At 43.0% G+C, this 21,506-nt stretch overlaps 1 long non-coding RNA gene across 1 annotated transcript in view; it reads left to right on the top strand.

The window, feature by feature from the left end:
- Positions 1-2,375: 2,375 nt before the first annotated feature.
- Positions 2,376-21,506, top strand: part of LOC142830318 (uncharacterized) — a 54,702-nt gene continuing 35,571 nt past the window's right edge. The window contains exon 1 of the long non-coding RNA XR_012905486.1: positions 2,376-2,513. This is a non-coding gene — a long non-coding RNA (uncharacterized LOC142830318). The remainder of the gene's footprint in view (positions 2,514-21,506) is intronic.

Genomic DNA, 21,506 nt, shown 5'->3' with positions numbered 1-21,506 from the left:
CCTCCTAAAGCCTTCCTTTGGAGAGACACAGACAAATATATCCTCCCGACTCAAACTGCAACTGCAGTGATTGAGGGGAAGTAAGGTGGAGGGTGATAATTTTCACACTGCAGGTAGGCAGTAAAAGTGGATGAGATAAGGCATGTACTGTAATTTAATGGGAGGCTTTCCTAGAAACTATTGATCAAGCAATGGAGGGAAAATCACTCTGATAATGAAGAGGACAATTTGGAATTGCTAGATTATTGTTGATGAGTCACTTTTCTGAAATATTATGGTACACCTTACCCCGAGATCCTGTAGTGAGTCAAGAAAGAAAGTAATGAAAATTGTTTCCTAGAGTTCACTAAATGATAATTCTGAGGCTACTTTTTAATAACAATATGCACAAAAAAGATGAATCTAGACTGCAGACTCCTTAAGGTAGGGTTCATAACTCAACTAGACAGTACAGTATTATGAACACCAATGATGCTAGATTTTAGAGCTGGGTAAAAAGTTGTTTTTTGAAGATTTTGACATTTTTTGCCTTAAATTAGACTGGAAAATCAAACTTTCAAAAATGATTATGGACAAAGAGTTTGAAAAATATTTTTAGGTTAGATCAATAGAAAATTTTGTAACATTAATTTCAAAATGTTTTGTTTGTAATTCCAACCTCCCAGGAGAATTACCTCTTTTAGCATCAATGAACAAAAATTTTAAAAAGAGAAGTTGGATTGAATTGGGGGGGAGGAAGGAAGACTTTTTATGTTGACAGTTTTGAAACTTTTTTCTTCACAAAAAATCTGGAGATTCATATAATCATCCATTTCTTGTGAACTACTTCACTTGCAAAAAATTGACATTTGCTGATTAAAAAGTTGCATTGGAAAAATTCGTTGCCAGCTCTCCTATACATAAATAAATAGGAAATTTTCCTCTTCTGGAACTGGAATACATTTTCCCAGGTGTATTTATAGACCACAACCAGCTGTGGATATGAATAAAATAGAAGAATGATGAGGTGATGTGGATAATTCTGTTCGAAAAGCTCTAGAGATCTCCAAATCAGACTGGATATCTGAGACTCCTGCTATTCTTTCTCTTTACCCTTTGATTGATTTTCTCTATGTTTCTTCAGTGTGGAAATAAACATATCACAGTGCAAAAATACTCACATTTCCCCTCATCTTTCAACTGAAAGAAGCATTAATTTTTTGCTTTTTATATAAAAACTATTGGATCATAGAACTCAGTTTTTACTTTTGTCTCCCATCATACCAAATGAAATTCCAAATAAGTAATACTTACACCTTAGAAATGGATCAATTTACAGCATTTCTTAGAAAGGCTAAAGGTAGAAGCAATCTGCTTTGTAGTATTTCTCCCCTGAGGTTCATATAAAACTTTTTAGCCTAGCTTTGATGACAATGTAAAGAGATTGTTTCAGAGCTTTATAGACTGCAGCACAGATGCAGTCTTGAGCATCATAGCCTAGCCTTGTGAAGCTTCAAATGTTCTCTGCATGTGCCCTTTTAATTTAGAAAACTATGAGCTATTGAATATTTAAAGACGGGTGGCTGTTTCTTTTGAGTTATGATTAATAATCAACTAATTAGGACTGATCAAAAACATTTGCATACAACATTTGTTCTACTGGGAAATGGGCTGTGGTCAATCAAAATTTTCCTTGGGAAGAGATCAATTTCAGTGGAATTTTTGGTCAGGAAACTGAAACAAAATATTTAGTTTGACCTGAGTCGAAATGTTGTGTTTACTTGAAACATGTTGTGGGTTCTGGGGGCTTGTTTGTTTTTGTTCCTTTTTGAGCAAACACTAACCTTTGTTCTTCTGAGCTCCCCATAATGCCTCCTTAGAGTTGCCATTCTGTGTCTTTCACATCTGAATTACCTCCCGTGGGCTATGTCCTACTACAGCTAAAGTACATCTCCTGTATTGCTCTCCCCTTCTGGCTGAGTCATTGCAGTGTCTCATAGATTCCTATTCAACAAGGCCAATTTTATGCTATTCTCACAGCATAAAATGGCCTCAAAGGGGGTGGAAAACCTCGAGTGATGTGGGAAGGGTTAGGGTTAGGGTCTGCATCCTCAAAACTATAGAAAAAAGTGTGAAGCCAAAACACATTATACTTTAATTATTCTGTGTTGCCAGAACCCAGACAAGATCCAAGGAACCAAATTCTGACTGTGTTAGCTTATTATAGTATCCAGAAAATAGAACATTCAAAGGTGACTTAAACTACATGGGTAGCACCTGTCATGAATTGGCATAAGCATGGCCCAGACCCAGATAAGTGGGAGGAAAGTTATCCTTTTTTTTTCTCTATAAAAGGACTGACTATGTGCACCTGCCCTCACTGCAGGGACCTTTAAGGGAATGCCACAGAGTAATGTCTGTGATCACTGACTCTTTTGAGTTCTCTTAAAAATGGAGCAGAGAGACAGGCTCAGGAGAAATTTAGGGATACTCCTGGAGTTAGTACCCTGAGCTGGAGCAAGGCCTAAGCTGAGGTAAGTCTGGATTTCTTTCCCTTTGTATATGAAAACCTCACAGAGTCAGGCTTTATTTTGCTTTTGTTAGTTGCTTGAAATAAATAACCCCAGCCCAAAAGAATCCTAGTCAGTTTTAGGATTTGGTTCTAGAACTAGTATGTTCACATACCTTACCCATTACATCAAGGCGGGAAGGACAATGAAGACAGATTGAATAATAGAGTAAAAGCAGCAGCAGCACTGGTTCCAGCGGCAGCAGGGAGGCCAACAGAAACATATGGCCCTGAGCCAATATCACACACATTTGGGGCAACTTAAGGCTGCTGGGTGTTCTTGTGCATGGTCTGGCTGGGCCACAGCCCACTTTTCTCCCATTTCAGAATCAAGACCCTTGGTAAAGTTCATTTTTTAGTCACAATGGCCCTGGAGGATGAATAGGAGTTGACTTACCTAGCTATTAGACCCATTAATAGTCATTTAATGCACAGATGAGATGCCCCAATTCCAAGTTTCTCAGTTTATGTCTTCAGTTTTACATACATATAAATTCTTCATGAAGTTAGAACTGAACACAGTATTCCTGGCATGAGCATTCCATTGATTTGTGTAATGCTATCATATCTTCTTTCATCATGGATTGGTGCAGAAATTGTTCTTTGAACTCACTAGACGTTTGCTGTAAGGTATACAAAAATAGCTCTAGGTGGTTTTCCAATACAACAACAGAAATAAATCTTAAAGCCAGGAGAAAAAATACAGATTCATAGGGCTACATTTTCTAAAACATCTAGATCTTTTGTGCATTCATTGTAATCTTACGTGTCTTAAATCTATTAGGCCAAATCTCTAATGCCTTACTCACACAAATAACTCCACTGATATTAGTAAGGCAAGAGGCATTTGGTATATATTAGATAGCAGTGGTATATATGAAAAGACAAATAGACATAGCTTGACATTGTATCTGACTATCTGAAACTCCTGTGTGCGAGGAGGGAAAAGTTGCAGGTATTAGCTGGATGCATATTAGCTGCATCCAGCTTATGGGTCCTGGTTAAGTGTGCTTTCATGCTTGTGCATGAGGCGATATTTATTCTGGCTTCTTTGGGTCTATACTGTGTTTGCACTGCACCTGGTGCAATAGGGCCTCACTCTTAGCTAGCCCTTAGTCAGTCTGATAATTAACATGTTAGTCTTTAAAGTGCTACATTGTCCTGCATTTTGCTTCAACTACCCCAGACTAACACGGCTACATTTCTATCACTGATCATTAACATGTTATTAAGGGGTTACCTACACTACAGTGTAAACTCAAGGTTGATGCTCAAGTCTCCAATCTACATACAAATCACACCAAGTCAGGGTCCTGGAATCCCACAGGAGTAGAGGATGAAAGCCTGTGTTAGACTGAGACCCAGGGCTCAAGACCTACTGCTTTGTGACATAGATGCACCCCCACTGGATACATGCTCCAGGAATTTGCCGAATGTACCCCACAGTCCTATGTGCTGATTTTCTTTGACCTGTGGATACTTAAGTCTTTGCCACACTACAGCAGAAACAAAGGGTTAAAGCAGCCACATTTCAGAAGGGCGTTAAGAAATCTGGGAAATGGTTGGTTGGATTCAGGAGCCATGTGGGAACTAGAGGCCTGGGCTAACATCCAGGTTAAACAATTCTTAACCGAGGATTGACAATGTCATAGAATCCTAGGGCTGGAAGACACCTTGGGAGGTCATCAAGTCCAATCCCCTGCCCAAAGCAGGACCAATCCCAACTAACTCATCCCAGCCAGGACTTTGTCAAGTTAGGACTGAAAAACCTCTAGCAGTGGAGATTCCACCACCTCCATAGATAACCCGTTCCAGGGCTTCACCACCCTCCTAATGAAACAGTTTTTCCTAATATCCAACCTAGACCTCCCCCACTGTGTAAATGTTCAAGCCCTGGGTTCTCTACTCCAGGGTCTCTGACTTTGAGTTCTACTAACCCTAGGCTTACACCACAGTGTAGACCCAAGGCACCACCCATATGACTTCATACGCTAACCATACAGTAGGTAAGAGCACAAGGGAAGTATAGCCATCACAGAACTATTATGCATCTCCCCATCCCAAACACTATGCACAGAGGTGGGATTGGGCAGAACTTGGTCCCTCTTCCCCCTTATAATTGCCAGCACAACAGGGGACATATCCTTGCCTGCTACCACAGAATTCAATGGGAACCCAGAACTCAGGATTGGACAGTTACAATCTGCCTTCTGGTCAGCTTCAGGAGCAGCTCATGCACTATCCTTTCTTCAGGCTTCATGGCATAGCCACAATTTAGCCACATGTTCTTAAGACCCAACCGTCCTTCCATTATGTCTAATCTGGCTTGAAAAGCACCAAGTAGTGAACTGAAGATGTAAAATAAGATGGGGCCGAAAAGCAATGGGGGCACCTGACTCCTCGTTTCTGTATCTCTTTTCCAGCTCTGAAGCTAAGCTCTCTTGCAAACTCATGCAAGCATGATCTCACCTTTTGGCTTAAAAGTCATTCTAGCTTGCTAAAGAGTTGCTCTTTCTCACCTTCTAAAAGCAATTTGATCTTCTCCATGCAGCTCTAACTATAAGATTTTTCTGATGTTTGAAAGTAATTTGTAGAAAATAACAACTTGGCATAGGGGAATGTAGCATGACTGGTAATTTGACAGAAAAAAAATGTGAAGATTTGACTTGTGACACTGAAGGGCAAGCACCCTTGCCTAAATGTATAACCAAAAACTGAGAACTCTAAAAGATGTTGTTGGATTTAATTGTTTGGTCTCACATACAACTACTTGCATTCTGTTTAGCTCTTTATAATTGCATTCTCATGAGATTCAGCGTATTTCCTTCAAAACCTTGAATACTTTCAGGCCAGCTAAGCTTGTTTCCAAGTATTTGTTAAATTGGTAGCCAACGTCCTCTTCCAGATTCTCTGAAAAAGCAGTGGACAATCCTAAGTATAAATAGGCATACTATGCACAATGAGGATTCCATAAAGAACTAACGGCCAAGCTTGATTTCAGAAGAGATGAATGCCATAAATTAGTCCTTTCTGATTTTAGAATTCACAAGCTAATGTTTGTTAAGGTACAAGATTTGGCACAGACACATCTGGTATTACTTATAATAATGCCAATGATTTGTGTAGTTTACCAACTGCCACTGTTATCCTTTCCCATGACTATAATGGTTATTACTAGGGCTGAACACCAGAGGCATCAAGAACGGATCCCATTTATTTCAGATGGAGCTGTAGATGTTTCAGACTTCTGAATATCGGCCACTAGGGGTGTTTGCCCAGGCACACAGAAATGACATACCACATCAGAGTAGTAAGGGTGATGAAACAATACCAGTGCTTATGAAAGATCTGAAAGCTGGGGCATGTGGAGAGGTGTTTATAAGGGGTTTGATTAAAATAAGCACACAGGATCTTTTGAGGGGAATATGCTGTGTTTATTGAAAATACAAAGTAAAAGGCATGCGCGCGCGCGCACACACACAGACACACACACACACCGGCCTGTTGATATTATAGTCACCAGTCTGTTGTTTGCATCAGTCTAGTGGCCAATTAGGCTGAGTGTGAGAGGGAGCTGAGCTTCTGTCAATCTGGACTGATGCTCCAGGATAATGGCAGGACGGAACCTGGAGAACCATGCAAAATGCCCCATCTTTTACAGCAGGGGTGGGGGAACCTTTTTTGGGTTGGGTACCACTGGCCCACAGAAATAAACAGCCAGGGGACACTCAAAAGTGAGAAGCAACCCCCTCCCCCCAAAAACCCCCAAGCCCCCAAACCACCTCACTGACATGGCCCCAAATAAGAAGCAAAAACGACACTCCACACATTCCCTTTGCACACCAAAGGCTCGCAGATTTTGTCGGTTCCCCTAGGCTCTGGAGTGGGACCTAAAATGAGGGGTTTAGGGTGTGGGAGGGGGTTGCCAAAAAGCGGGTTTGAGGTGTGGGGTCTGGGCAGGAGGGTTGGGGATTGGTGGGTCTGGTAGGGTGCAGGGGCAAGTTGGATGAGAGGGAGGGTGTAGGAGCAGCATGGGGGTATATGGTTTGGATGGGAGGGGTGCTGGATCAGACTGACTCAACTCCTTGGGGATGCACATGTCCCCCACTGCTCCCAGGCACTGCACCCCGCTGCTCCTAAAGCCCATGATTACAATCAATCTAAGTTGCAGGGGGAAAGCACTTTGCTACACTGCCATTTCCCCAGCCAGAGGGGAAAGGAGAGGGGGAGTGAACAGATCCGCTTCCTCCCACTGCCAGGCTTCTCGATGCAGCCCCTGGACAGTAGGTTCCCTACCTCTGTTTTATCGCAGTCCATTATCATGCAAATTTCTGGATTTTGCAGCATCATATTGAAATATTTCTCTATTTGAAGGTTGTTTTTCTTGGTGTTTAATATCAGTCTGCTGATGACTTTTCTGGGTGTTTCCCCTCCCTGGATGGGATTTGTTATCTTCACACATTGGGAATGCTTGCTTCTAACTTCAGAGTTGCCAATCTGTCCCTCATTCATCATCAGACACTATGGCAGGACTACTCAACATGCAGCCCGCGGCCTCTTTGTTTGTGGCCCGCGGTGCAGGTTGGGTTCACGCGGGGCTCTGCACATGGCCCGCGGGTGGGAGCCAAAACAAAAACGTAGACAATATAATGGCCTTCTGTTGCTATGCGTTTTAGTAGTTAAATTCCTGGACTGCCATTGCTCATTGAAAGTGCTGTCATATGGGTGGAAATTGAGTAACTATTGTATTTTATTAATAGCATCAGAACTGACTTAAATGGGGCCTGTGTGTTGTGTAGTTTTGTCTCAATCTTTGTATTCATGCCCGTCAGTGTGAAAGTAGCTATTTGTTTAATTTGCGGCCCTCGGCATGTGCTGTGAGTTTCATTGTGGCACAAAGTAGAGTAGCCCTGCACTAAGAGCACATTCAGTAATTAATCTGTGTGTGTGTGTGTGTGTGTGTGTGTGTGTGTGTGTGTGTGTGTGTGTTTACCGATAGGTCCATTTACTTTTGAATGGCTTTCCTACACAGAAGCAAAGGTGGTTGGAGGGAAGATGATGGGGAGCAGTGACTAACTGGGACAGAGGCAGTTTTGAAAAATGGGTGCTTCTCTCAGGAAGGGGAATGACCACTGGCACATGCCAGAAGACGAGGCCAGAATGGCAAGAAAAGTCTGTATAGCCTAAGAGTACTTACTAAATCCAGGATGCACAGTAAGGTATGGAATGGACCAGGGCACTGCCTTCAGTTTTTTTTTATTTTGACAAGATTTATAACATTCTAATGTGCTTTGTTCAAAAGCAAAATGTCTGCAGTCAGTAGAGCTCATCCCATACGTCCAAAAATCATGAGTCAGGCTCACCAAAAATCATGACATTGACTTAAAAACAATGAAATTATGTCAAACGAGATGTTTATTTGCCTTGTGCTCTTTAAGCCTTTAAGGTATCTTGGGATCACATTTCTCCACAGGCTAGATACTTAAAATGCAACAAAAGTCTTGTCAGGAGTGCATAGAGAAGTGTTAGAAAGCCAAAAGCTTGGAGCTACACAAATCAACACATCCTCAAAAATTAAATTTCACATGCATGTTCCTTGAAATTGCTAATCCTTCCCTATAAAAATGTCACAACTATCCCAAATCCAAACCTCAGATATCCCCAAATAAATCTCAAACACTTGGGGATTGTGGTCTGACCCAAAGGTCAAAACACTCTGGATACTGTAGATGAAGAGATGGAGTACATTCCACCATTGGAAGTCATCTGAAGAAAGACTTTTCAACAGCTCACCCTCTCTCTCATACACATGTCTGGTTTGATCATCTCTGCTGATTGCATTTGTTGCATTAACACCCATGATAGAGGTGGTCTCTCAGACAGGCAGCTTCCAAACCATTTAGAATGTTATGAAGTTCAGAAGTATCATAGAACTCCATCTGGAATCGTAGTGGCAGTGTAGATTCCCGAGCACTAGCATTATATGCCTATGACAAGACATATCTCAACATGGGGATCACTGTGGTCTGTATCCACTTGTTTCCAGGCTGATTTAGGTGCAACACTCAGCATGGTGGTAGTAGTGACAAAGGCATAGACTATTGTAATAAAACTGATTATTAGAGAAAGAATCAGTATGACCACTACTGCCCTAGGATCATCTAGCAGCAGCCGAATTTTTACAAGGCACCTAAAATATAAACTCAGCTAACAAATGATGGACAAGTCAGAAGGTTGTTATCCTGATTGGAGGAAGCAGTATACCAACATACTGTCAATCTTCTTGGAATTTAGATACAATTTGCACTCTTCCATCAAGTCACTGCTCAACTCAGACTCTAAGTGGAGAATGCTGAGTGTTGTGAACACACTGGAAAGACTTCAGCCCATTCTGTTAACCTTTCCAAAATCCCCAGGTGGCATGTAATGTGGTATACATGAGAGTCCGAAAGTGGAAAAGAGAGACAGTTATCCTAGGGTTTCTCTCTAAGGGTATGTCTACACTAGCTCGTTAATTCACTCTAGGTAGGCAAATGAGGCGACTGGAGTTGTTAATGAAGCCCGGGATTTAAATAATTCTTAGTTCCAATTAACTTCCACAAGTTAAGGAGTAACAGTTAATTCGAACTAAGGACTTAGTTCAAATGAACGTTTCACTGCCGCGTGTAGCCACGCAGCACTGAGTTCGGGCTAGTGAAATTTCAAAATGGCGACCGGACGGGAACATGCAAATAAAGCCTGGGATATTTAAATTCCGGGCTTCATTTGCAACTCCGGTCGCCTCATTTGCCTACCTAGCTCGAATTAACAAGCTAGTGTAGACATACCCTAAGTGAGTGAGTATAGAGTCTATACTACAGTTTTTTCTGGGATACAGGAGGTATCCTGGAAAAACTCCACCACATTCAGGGAACTCATCTGCTCTTCTGAAATTTTTTTTGGAAGAGCAAACATGCTCTTTCAGGAGGCCTGTAAACCTTGTTTCATGAGAGAGAAAACCTCTTCTGAGAGTGTAGATGGGCCACATTTTGGAAAAGCCTCTTCCAAAAAAAGAATCAGAAAAATGTACACAAATTGCGAAATGCAATTTGTGTACTTTTTTCTGAAAAAGAAGTGTAGTGTAGACATAGCCTAAGAGAAAAGAATGACTACTTACTTTTAGGTTCACAGGCATCTGTACGTAAACTAATGACCATCTGATAGACCTATCAGCATAGACATGCAGGAAGAAATTGAAAATGATGTGAAAAGGCTTCATTTTTTGGCACTGGATAATCAGCCAACGCTATCATTGCCATGTCCAAGAACTAATTCAAAATTCTCACTCTCATTCCCTTTTATATTTTCAAGATTTAACTTTGCTTAAAATTGAGACTTGTTTGAAAACTCATTTTTTAAAATAGGCCTTTTATTTTAATTACATATTTAGTTCTTGGTTCTCTCAACATATTTAGTACTGTTACACCTACAACCCACTGTAAAATGCAAATCCTCTTGATTTATGTAGAGGCTCCATTTACATTGTTTTTTCTCTATATTTTAACCACAAATTTTCATGTACTTCTAATATCTCAATTTCATATATATGAATTGCCTTCTGGAAGGTACATGAATGGGTTGTTATAGCTCACTCTGTCAGATTTACTATTTAAAACTTCCCTTTGCTTTCAGAATGGTGATTTATAAGGCTGCCACAACCCCAAAGTCTGGATGCCTTTCTAATGATGGCACCAGCGATAATAGGAAACTCATATGGGAAGGATTTTCTGAGCTGTGGTAGGAGACCTAGATGTGAGGTGAGGTTCAGAATATTTTTCTTAAGTGAGAGGTTGGCTGTTTTAGAGGAGGCTTTTAGAAGAAGATGTGAGTCTGTAGGGGCATTTCAAAAACATTATTGCATTAACACATGGGGACTTGGGAGAACAGTTTTATGAGAAGATGTGTCAGTAGAGGCATTTTCTGATCACCTTCAACTCATCCTGCCTCCATTATGCTTTTCGTAGAAGTTTCCTGCATAGTGAGAAATCTGGATTGCAGCCTGAACTTCTCTGCTCTCCTACCAGGAAAGAGAACAGAAAGAAAAGTTTTGGTATGCCTGATGATAACTGACTCCGAGAGAGACACTGATTCATTGCCTTCCATCCTTCCAGTATGGATTGTTCCCAGGAAGCGTTTTTGAGGGAGACGGTAGTTTAGATTTGTGACAAATGGTATTTTTTAACCTGTTCTGTTAATTAAACTGGAAGATAAGTTCTTATTACAAAGGTTGTCATTAAGAATGCAACATCTGTCAACAGCTACCTCACAACGGTTTTCTGTTTCACCACAATTTTCCATAATTTGGAAAAGGAAACACTTGTGGTGTCTCATACTGTGATGTGTTAACTGTGGCCACCTTCTTTGCTGTTTCTCAAGTCCCACTTCAACGGGGATTTATTCCACTAACTTTTCATTGAAATCTAGGCATCACAACACTATTATGGACTTGGTTCTGGTACATTCAACCTCCCAAAGGCGCATTCCGCATACTGGCTGGACATACCAGATATAATATGTTTGGCAGCAGTCAAGCAATTTATTCATGAAGTCTTTGGAACTGGGAATTCTGACATAATTGCATTGTTGTAAATACTTAAAAATGTGTAAGCCTAAATGCAAAGGGAATTGCATACAGTACTTAGTGACAAATGTTCCATGCAATATACTGGATTTAGCTGCCCCACTTCCTCGATGCTCTGTGGAATTGAGTGGTTACATTTATGCGCATAGCAATGAAAATATTGCTTTTAGTGGCAAGCTAAGGATTAATATCCTCCAACTTTTAAAATTGACTCTATATTTTAGAAACTCTGTGTGTCCATCCATCTATCTGTTAGTCCGTTTGTTCAAGAATTCCTCCGAAATAGCAATAGCTAGGATCACCAAATTTGGTATGCAGCTTTCTCTCCTCGTATCTTAAAGTAAGGTCAGGGTTTGACTGTGCTAGGAAAATGGGATGTATGTGGAATGTGATTGTTTCACATCAAATGGAAAGGGAAGGGTGTGATAGCAGGGACAATTATACTGATGAATGACCACAGGGGGCAGCAAACACCCCAGCTCTGGGAAGCAGTTGCTGGCTAGCAGCATGGTCCCCACTGCCCCGAGCTGCCCCTGAGAAGCAGGCACTGACCAAGCCTGCACTCCACTCCCACCCCCAAGCTGATCCTGGGGAGAAGCTAGAGGGCAGCCTGCATAGCTCCCCACCCCAGGATGGCCCCAGGGAGAAACCCAGCAGGAGACCTGTGCTACCCCCACTGCCTTGGGCCAGCCTCACCCTCAGCAGTGCCAGGTAAATCCTCTAGTAAAAGACATTTAAGAGATAAAACTGCTGGAAAGGTATCCACAGCCCTCAGCATGGTGGGGCACTGTTTGGCACAGAGAGAGCAGAATAAGAGCTCATTGTGTCAGCCCGAGACATAGCCATCATGCTCTTTGGTAGCATGGGTCATCATTTGCCCAGTTCTTTTTTTGACAAAAGGCAAGGGCAGGTTGGAAACTGAAGTATGTTAGCTCTGGCTTTCCTGCATAATCTACTGAGGCTATGTCTAGACTGCAGGCTTCTTTCAGAAGAAGCTTTTTTCGGAAGAGATTCTTCTGAAAAAACTTCTTCCAAAAGAGAGTGTCCACACTGTAAAAGTGCATTGAAAAACCAAGCTGCTTTTTTGAAAGAGAGCGTCCAGACTGAATGGATGCTCTCTCGCATGTCAACTGATTGCTATGGACGGAATGACCACCAGGGCACCTGTGCTTTTTCCTTTTTCCCTCTTCTTCCCCCTCCAATCACATCTTTTTGCGAAAGAGCTCTGTCACCAAAAGGCTTCTTCCTCGTCGAATGAGGATTACCAATGCCAGGAAAAAAAACCTTTGTTTCAATTTTCTTTTGGAAGAATACAATTGCAGTGTGGACATTCCTCAAGTTTTGTCAGAAAAACGGCCTTTTTTCCAACAAAACTCTGTAGTGTAGACATACCTGAGAGTGCTTCTGGGAGCTACTGAAATTGTTTATGGGTAGGTAAAGTGATACTCATTGACTTATCACTTATGACATCTCACAGTAGCCACTTCACCTCTTTCTTCGCTTGACATTCTCTTCATAGCCCATGAATAGCTCCGTTTGCATTAGCTAGGAGAAGTATAACACTGTATTGTGAAATACAGATTTAGCCTACTCCACATTCTGTAGCTGGTGAAAGAGCCATTACTCAGGAGTGGCGAAAACACTAGGAAAAAAAGTCCATTTTTTTTTGTAGGACTGATCGTGTGTGTGTGTGTGTGTGTGTGTGTGTGTGTGTTGCCCAGCCAACTAGTCAAAGGTCCAGCACTGGCTGCTACCAAACCCCCCGAGACCTGAACCAGAGTGCTAAGTTACGCTAAGTTTCAAATCTTCAGTAAGATGCACACAAGCAAACTCTATACCTATGACTTCAACACTTCAAAGGACTGTGGTCTTAGAAAGCTAGCATAAGCCTAGGATTTAAACCTTATATATTCCTCTGTGGCATCCCAATATTGCAGTTCTAATGTAGTGCTCTCAGACTAATAATTTTCAATATTTTCACGTGTTACTAGATTGCTATGAGATGTATAAATTGACAATATTAAACATACAGTAATATCCAAAAAAATGGAGGATACAGTTCTGCAGCATTTAAAGTGAATTTAGAAGGTATATGCAAAGAGAAACTTACATCTTTAACATGTATATTTCACAAGAGATAATCAATTCTATCACAATCTAATATATTCAATAACATAAATATACTCTCCAATCTGTGTAATAAATAATACTACTTTGCTCTTGTGTAGCATTTTGTAATCTGAGACTCTCAAAGCACTTTACAAAGAGGTGATTTATTGTTGTTGTTGTTGTTGTTATCCCTAGTTTACAGATAAGGAAAATGAGGCTCAGATAGTTGAAGTGAGTTGTCCAACGGTGCCCAGGACTTTGTGTTTCTGACTCTGCCAACCCGCTGATATAATGTTGCAGATTTGCAGGGAGACGAAAGGGCTCTTTAAAATAGCAGAAAAAAAGTGTAACAAGAAGCCAATGGCTAGAACCTGAAGCCTCAAAAATATAAATTGGAAGCAAGCCACAAATTCTTAACAGTAAGGTGATTAACCAGTGGAACTATCTACCAGGGGAAGTGGTTGATTTTTCCATCTCTTCATGTCTTCAAATATGCTGCAAGATACAAGTTATGCTTTCATCAATCTGGGTGAAATTTAGCAGCCTGTGATATAGAGGAGGTCAGACTAGATGATTTAATAATCCCTTCTGACCATAAACTCCATGAATTTCCTATATAACCCCGAGCATTGTCATTTAGGAACAATGTCTGTTACATTTGCTCAAGCTTCTTAGTGCCTTAGTGCAGATACAGTCTCACTGAGGGCAATGGGCTAGTCAAGGAATCAAGTGCTTCTCACTGTGAATAGCTCTTTACTGCCCCATAACTCTGCATGCCTGTATAAAGTGACAATAATACTTTCCTGCTTCAAAGGGAGGTTGTGAGGATTCATTAATGCTTTTGAGGTACAGGCTGAGCCTCCTTGGTCCAGTAATCTTGAGACCAGACCAGTCCTGAACCAGTTAATTTGCTGGACCAGGGGAGAGCAACGCTGTGCCCTTTGCTCCTGGCTGATGGTGCTCTTCAGTCAGCCCCTGTCCCACTAGGTCTCCACTCCCTTGGCCCACCAGGGCTCTGCTGCTGGACCCCCAGCAGTTGGGGCTCTGTTCCCCTGGCACACTGCCTCTCCCCCACTGCAGGTCTACAGGATGCTATAGCTCTGCTCCTCTGGTCCACAGGGGCTCCACAGCTGGCTCCCGGCCCGTGGGGTTTCCGCTCTTTCCTGGTCCAGCAATGTTCCTAACCCCAGCCCACTGGGCAGAGACATAGGCAGAGATTAGGCTATGTGAAGATGAAGGATTAGACACGAGCTCTGAGGCAAGGCCAATCAGATCACCTGATTTGCCTACCTGTGCTTGTATTTATATACAAATATTCTAAACATACACAGGACTCCAGATCGCTTCCAGGGTAAAACACAGGTGCAGATGCACAATTGTCATGCATTACTTGCAGCACTTCCAATTATATTTCAGTGGGTAAGAGAGGATTTGCATGTCATGAATATATTATTTTCATGCATCTAGCACCAGGTTAATAATTTCTGTAAGGGTATGTCTACACTACAAAGTTAATTCGAACTAACAAGCGTTAGTTCGAATTAACTTTGATAGGCGCTACACAGGCAAACCGCTAGTTCGAACTTAATTCGAACTAGCGGAGCGCTTAATTCGAACTAGGTAAACCTCTTTCTACGAGGACTAACGCCTAGTTCGAATTAAGTAGTTCGAATTAAGGGCTGTGTAGCCACTTAATTCAAACTAGTGGGAGGCTAGCCCTCCCCAACTTTCCCTGGTGGCCACTCTGGGCACCGCCAGTGAAACTCTTCTGCCCCCCTCCCAGCCCCGGAGCCCTTAAAGGAGCATGGTCTGGCTATGGTGCCCGTGCCAGGTGCAAGCCTGCCAGCACCCAGCCAGCAGACCCTACACCTGGCACAGCACGAGCCAACAACCCGCTGCCACCCAGACCTCCGCCTCTTCCCGGGACCAGGCTGGTGGCTCCCAGGAGCCTGCCCGGGGCCACAAGAGGTGGGCGCCCGCCTGGTCTAGTGCGAACATCGTGGACCTCATCCACGACCTCCACACTAGGCACAGGAAAGTGGCCATCTAGGGCAGGATAGCTGCCAGCCTGGCCACCCAGGAGCAGGTGTGCATGAAAATCAAGGTGGTCCACTGAGACCTCTGACCCTGAGCTTAGAACGGCCGTACTGGGTCAGACCAAAGGTCCATCTAGCCCAGTAGCCTGTCTGCCGACAGCGGCCAACACCAGCTACCCCGGAGGGGATGGACCGAAGACAATGACCAAGCCATTTGTCTCATGCCATCCATCTCCAGCCTTCCAAAACAGAGGCCAGGGACACCATTTCTATCCCCTGGCTAATAGCACTCCATGGACCCAGCCTCCATGACTTGATCTCACTTCTCTTTAAACTCTGTTATAGTTCTAGCCTTCACAGCCTCCTGCAGCAAGGAGTTCCACAGGTTGATTATTTGCTTTGTGAAGAAGAACTTTCTGTTATTAGTTTGAAGCCTGCTACCCATTCATTTCATTTGGTGTCCTCTAGTCCTTCTATTATGGGAACTAATGAAGAACTTTTCTTTATGCACCCTCTCCACACCACTCATGCTTTTATAGACCTCTATCATCTCCCCCCTCAGTCTTCTCTTTTCTAAGCTGAGAAGTCCCAGTCTCTTTAGCCTCTCTTCATATGGGACCTGTTCCAAACCCCTGATCATTTTAGTTGCCCTCCCCTCTCCCACCTCCTTTTCCCAGTCTCCCCGAGTTTTGTTAAATAAAGAGAGTTTCTATTTTTGACCACGTGTCCTTTATTTTGTACATCAGGAAGGGGGGCTAGGGAGGGGTAAGTGGAAGGAGGTGAGGGAGGAATGGGGTACGAGTCCCCGATGAGGAGGACTGGAGTGGCTCTGCGGGCTCCTCTCCTGCAGCCCCCCAATTGACATCCTCCCCGGATGGCAGCCTGCGGCAAGTGGGCATTCAGGGCACTCCAAGACAGGACTGCTTTGCTGTCCCTCATCGAGTTAGACAAGCGAGCGGGGAACCCCTGAGAACTGTCTGTCCGGGGTGGAGGTCGGGACCCTTTAAGCACAGCCCTCGGCTAGCCTGAGACAGCAGCTCCACGCTCTAAGTCCTAATCTGATGCCCTGCCGGCACTACTTCCAGCCATCCTTAACCTTGGTTCAGGATCCACTCAATGTGGACATGCTAGTTCGAATTAGCAAAACGCTAATTCGAACTAGTTTTAGGTCTAGATGCACTAGTTTGAATTAGCTTAGTTCGAAATAACTAATTCGAATTAAGTTAGTTCGAATTAGTGCTGTAGTGTAGACATACCCTAAGAAAGTACAGCTCTCACTGACTACAGTGTGTAGTTTATCTGCCTATTGTGGGATTGAATTTGGGTCTCAAGTTCCAGAAACTCACTTTTACAATATTGCACTTTACTGGCTTCAGTGGAACTTGTGCACTAATTACTGTAAGATACAAAAACAGAGTTAGACTTGCATTATTTAAAATGCCAACTGTGATAGAGTTTCATGAGCGTTTTGTGTGGGTGGGGCCCTAGGGATCTTTCTAGCCTCCAGCTAGAAGCCGGAGAGACAACAAAACAGAATGAACAGTCCTCTCTCTTTCCAGCTTTCTCGGAAACAGTGACTTGTTCTTGGTGGCTATGTCCTGCTATGTCTATTTCTATCTCTTTCAATTGGATCATGTCATACACAGAAAAAAAAATTAGGTAGACATTTCTGGCTCTTTGGTTTATTAACATGCTTGCTGTAAAGAACCCGTTTCTCATTTGACCAGGGAAATCTCTTTATACATTGCAGAATCTAAACATGTGACATACAATCTAGTTCTTAATCTTTCCTACCCAAAACTGATACCAATTTTTCAAGAAAGGCTCACGAACAACCATTTCTTTCATTATATTCTATTTACTATGTACAGGGCGTCCCTGCTATAAGTTGCCCCAGTATACATCCATTCCTCACTAAAGTCATTGGCGCTTATAGGAACTGATGCGTTATAAGTCCTCCCATTCCCCGCTTTTAAGTCATGCACCAAAAACAACCCGATTTGCGCAAATGGAAATCAGCGACAGGAAAAAAATTCCCCACTTTATGTTGTTTCACTATAAGTCCACGTTTTTTGGAACGTATCTTGGATTTAGAGTATTGAGAAATGTCAAAATTTCTGTTCCATGGCAAATTCTCAATGCTGAACATTTCTTTTCAGCCCAATCAGAGATGAAACAGTGGAATATTTTAATTTTTCATAGAATGAACTTTTTGTACAATTCTGATTGAATGTGTCAAAACAAAAGGTTTTGACATTTTGGAATCAAAACAATGTATTTCAACATTGCAAATAGAAATTACTCCCTTCAGTTTGTTGAATTAACTTGAAATGCTTCATTTGAGACAGTTCAACTTTAATCTACATTTCCCCATGAGAGCTGTACTTCAAGTAATTAATTCTTAATTCTCCTCCCTACCATACCGTGTATGGACTGAGTCCTCGGAGGACTGTGTCTCCCATGATGCATCACCTAGCTTGCTCAGCGGGGAGTTGGCATTCAATTATGGGAGATCTAGTTGTCCAGAAAGCCAGCCTATAGAAGAGAAATGGGACCAGCAGGGCATAAGGGTGGAGAAAGGGTCAGCTATCTACTATATATTTCAGAGAGATTGTCTATATGTCTGTTAGTCCCCTAGCCAGAGCATATGCACCACTTCTCTGTATGCACCTGCTGCTGCAGTGAGGTGCTTCTCACCTGGTTCTAAGCTCTGGAGGTGAGGGAGGGCTGTGGTTGTCTTGGGGAAGCCTGCCCATTGAATCTTTTATCTCCTGCCCCACCCCAGAACAATGTTTTAAATGAAGAAAAATAAAACTTATATGAGTTAAGGATCTGAGCAATTCTGGGTAAACCTTCTGCTTTTTCTATAAGGCCGTGTTCAGACTCAGGGGTTTTTTCGGGAAAAGTAGCCTTTTCCCGAAAAAACTTCCCCTGCGTCCAGACTCAAGCCGCGTTCTTTCGAAATTATTTCGAAAGAACGCGGCTTTTCTTTCGATGGCAGTAAACCTCATTTCACGAGGAAGAACGCCTTCTTTCGAAAGTTCCTCTTTCGAAAGAAGGCGTTCTTCAATGTAAAGAGGCCGTCTTCGAAAGAGAGCATCCAGACTCGCTGGGTGCTCTCTTTCGAAAAAGCGGATTTCTCTTTCGAAAGATCCGCCTGCAGTCTAGACGCGATCTTTCGAAAGAGGCTCTTTCGAAAGATGCTTTCGAAAGAGCCTCTTTCGAAAGAAGCCTGCAGTCTAGACATAGCCTATGAAAGAAATGTTTACATGGTACGCCTGATTTTGGTGGCATTATACTAATATAGGGCCTTATTCCACAAGATGCTGAGATTCTACCACACTAATTCAAAAATTTGTTTAATAATTTTAATTAGAATAAAAACATGATCATTTAAAAATCCAACTTCAGGGATCTGATCCAAATCTCACTGAAATAGACATAACATCTCCAGATAATTTGAGCAGGTGTTGTATTAGGCACAATGTCAGCCGAAATGTCCAGCTACTAGTAAATGATTGTGGGGGTGGGGAGAGGAGGAAACTTCACCATATGAGGTAACATGAAGCTCTTTGAGTCGTGTTTCTTTTTGGTTGAGATTAGGGAAGAAGTTTGAGATTCATTCACTCTGTAAAACACATGACTTAATCCCATCCCGGTTCAGAAAAGCACTCAAGTACTCTTAGCACATGGAGTTCAGTGGCACTACTAATGTGCTTAAAGTTAGGCACATGTGTAATTGCTTTTGTGAACTGGAGCCTTACCAAGAATATAGGGCAGGAATTATGAACAAACTGTACACTTTTTCCTGCTGTCCAAATGTAAAAGACCTTAATTCTAGTCTAACTGCATCTCTTTTATTATTTTATTCATATTTGTACAAGGAACAGTGCATGCAATAGCTCCTCGTGTTGTATCATGTGCACAGAGGAAAATATAAAATAGATGCAAAGGAGAAATATGACTGCTAGAACAGTATCTGGCTATTTAGTCTAGTTTGTAAATAAAGGGCTAGATCCTGAGGTGCATTCTGAGTGCAGAACTCCCACTAAAATTCAGGTTTCTGTGTTTCATCCTCTTCTTAAAGTCTCTGTTCTTTTCTCTTGCACTGTTTCCTCAAGCATGTTTCAGAACAGTTTTGCGTACTTGAAGAGTATATGACAGAAAGTGAGAAACATTCTGCACCTACCCACACCTCCATTGTAGAAAAACTAGTCATCTCCTTTAAAGAAAAGTCAACACAGTATGCCAGAAGCATGGGAAAAGTCCCTACCCAACAGACGTGGTATTAAAGAGACAGTTCTTAATTTCTATGCTCAGTCACTGATGCATCAGCCCCTGTCTGTGATCCCACTACTTGCTAAGAATCCCTACCTTTCAGAGATTCCCCCCATCAATGGTAGAAGATCCAGCTGTGCTCCTTGATTACAGTCATACTTTTAGGGAGCCAGAAGGATAGCAAAGCAGTTTCACCCCTAGAATGGACATGAGTTCTGAACAGTTGGCCCAATGTCACCTGTGGATGTTAAGGATTTTGCAAGGTCTGAAACCCAAAGTGCCTCTTCCCTTAAAGGGTAAAAACCCTACTCTAAGTAGAAAATATGGAGGGAACTGTCTGGTTAACATGGGCCTTTCCTGAAGGAGGACGTGTTTTGCTGAATCAGATTATAGTTATTGTGAACTGGTTCACTCACACGAAGGGTGAAATCTTGGCTCTATTGAAGTGATTGAAGGGGATTGCCTTTGTCTTCAATAGAGCCAGGTTCTCGCCTGTTTTAAATATGCTTAATTAGCAAGTGTAGCCCATCATTGACCAGACAAAGCCATTTTGCATTGATTACACTTATAGAAAAGTTCAAGAAATTAAATACAGGCAGTCCCCGGGTTATGTACGAGATAGGGACGGTAGGTTTGTTCTTAAATTGAATCTGTATGTAAGGCGGAACTGGTGACCAGATTCAGCCACTGCTGAAACTGACCAGCGGCTGACTATAGGAAGCCCGAGGAAGATTTGCTCTGCCCCCGGCTTCCTGGAATCAGCCGCTGATCAGTTTCAACAGGCTGAATCTGGACGCCAGTTCCAACTTACATACAGATTCAACTTAAGAACCCCAGGCGTCCCCAAGTCAGCTGCTGCTGAAACTGATCAGCGGCTGATTCCAGGAAGCCCGGGGCAGAGCAACTCTGCCTGGGGCTTCCTGTAGTCAGTTGCTGGTCAGTTTCAGCAGCGGCTGACTTGGGGACGCCTGGGGCAGAGCAGCTGGGGTGCTGCCGGGTTGGTCCAGTAGCACCCAGAGCGGCGCTGCAGGACCAACCGGCAGCGCCCCAGCTGCTCTACCACAGGCGTCCGGAGAAAAGCCAGGTCTGCTGGGGGGTGTGTGTGCACTAGCTGCACTTCCCTCCCCCCCCCCAGCAGACCAGGGAGACGCGGGTGGTGGGACTGAGATGCGCCGCGGTCCCGCCGCCCGGGTCCTCCGCGGCTTTGCTCCCCATCTCTCTGGTCTGCTGGGGGGAGCCCCCCCCAGCAGACCAGTGAGACGGGGAGCAAAGCCTCGGGGGGCGCCGGCAGTGGGACAGCCGCGACGCGTCTGGGCTGTCCCGCTGCCCGCGTGCTCCACGGTTTTGCTCCGCGTCACGGCTACCCCCCCAGCAGACCAGGGAGATGCGGAGCAGCTTTTCTCGCCCCGGAGGACGTGGGCGGCGGGACCACGGCGCATCTGGGCGTCCTGCCGCTCCCGTCCTCCGGGGCGAGAAAAGCCCCGTTCGTAACTGCGGAACCGACATAAGTCGGATCCGCGTAACTCGGGGACTGCCTGTATACGTAATAGAATTTTTTTTATTAATGTGCTTGCAAAAGGGAAGAAAAAGAACAGTTTTAAATGTGTAGGATTTCAACTTCAAACATAATTCATTTTATTGACTAAATGCCATTCATTGTACATTGGAACCAGAAACTTGTAAAGCTTCCATTACTCTTTCTGTAACTGATTTGAATTATTTTGTGATTTGTAAAAGTAAAAAACTGACAGTTGAATAAGTGACTCAATTTTAATTTTGTGAGCAAATATTTTTATGAACTCTAATCAAAATAGTCGTGACTTTTTCCCAATGAAAGCCAAAAATAATTGTCAACCTTTCACCCAGCATATTCTGGTGTTAAAAGTAGTGCATTCAGCTAATTTATTGCAGGAGT

The sequence above is a fragment of the Pelodiscus sinensis genome, chromosome 7, assembly GCF_049634645.1.
Source record: "Pelodiscus sinensis isolate JC-2024 chromosome 7, ASM4963464v1, whole genome shotgun sequence".
In the NCBI taxonomy this organism is placed as follows: domain Eukaryota; kingdom Metazoa; phylum Chordata; order Testudines; family Trionychidae; genus Pelodiscus; species Pelodiscus sinensis.
Note: the sequence above shows the minus strand (reverse complement) of the source record. Positions and strands in the feature narration are given on the sequence as shown.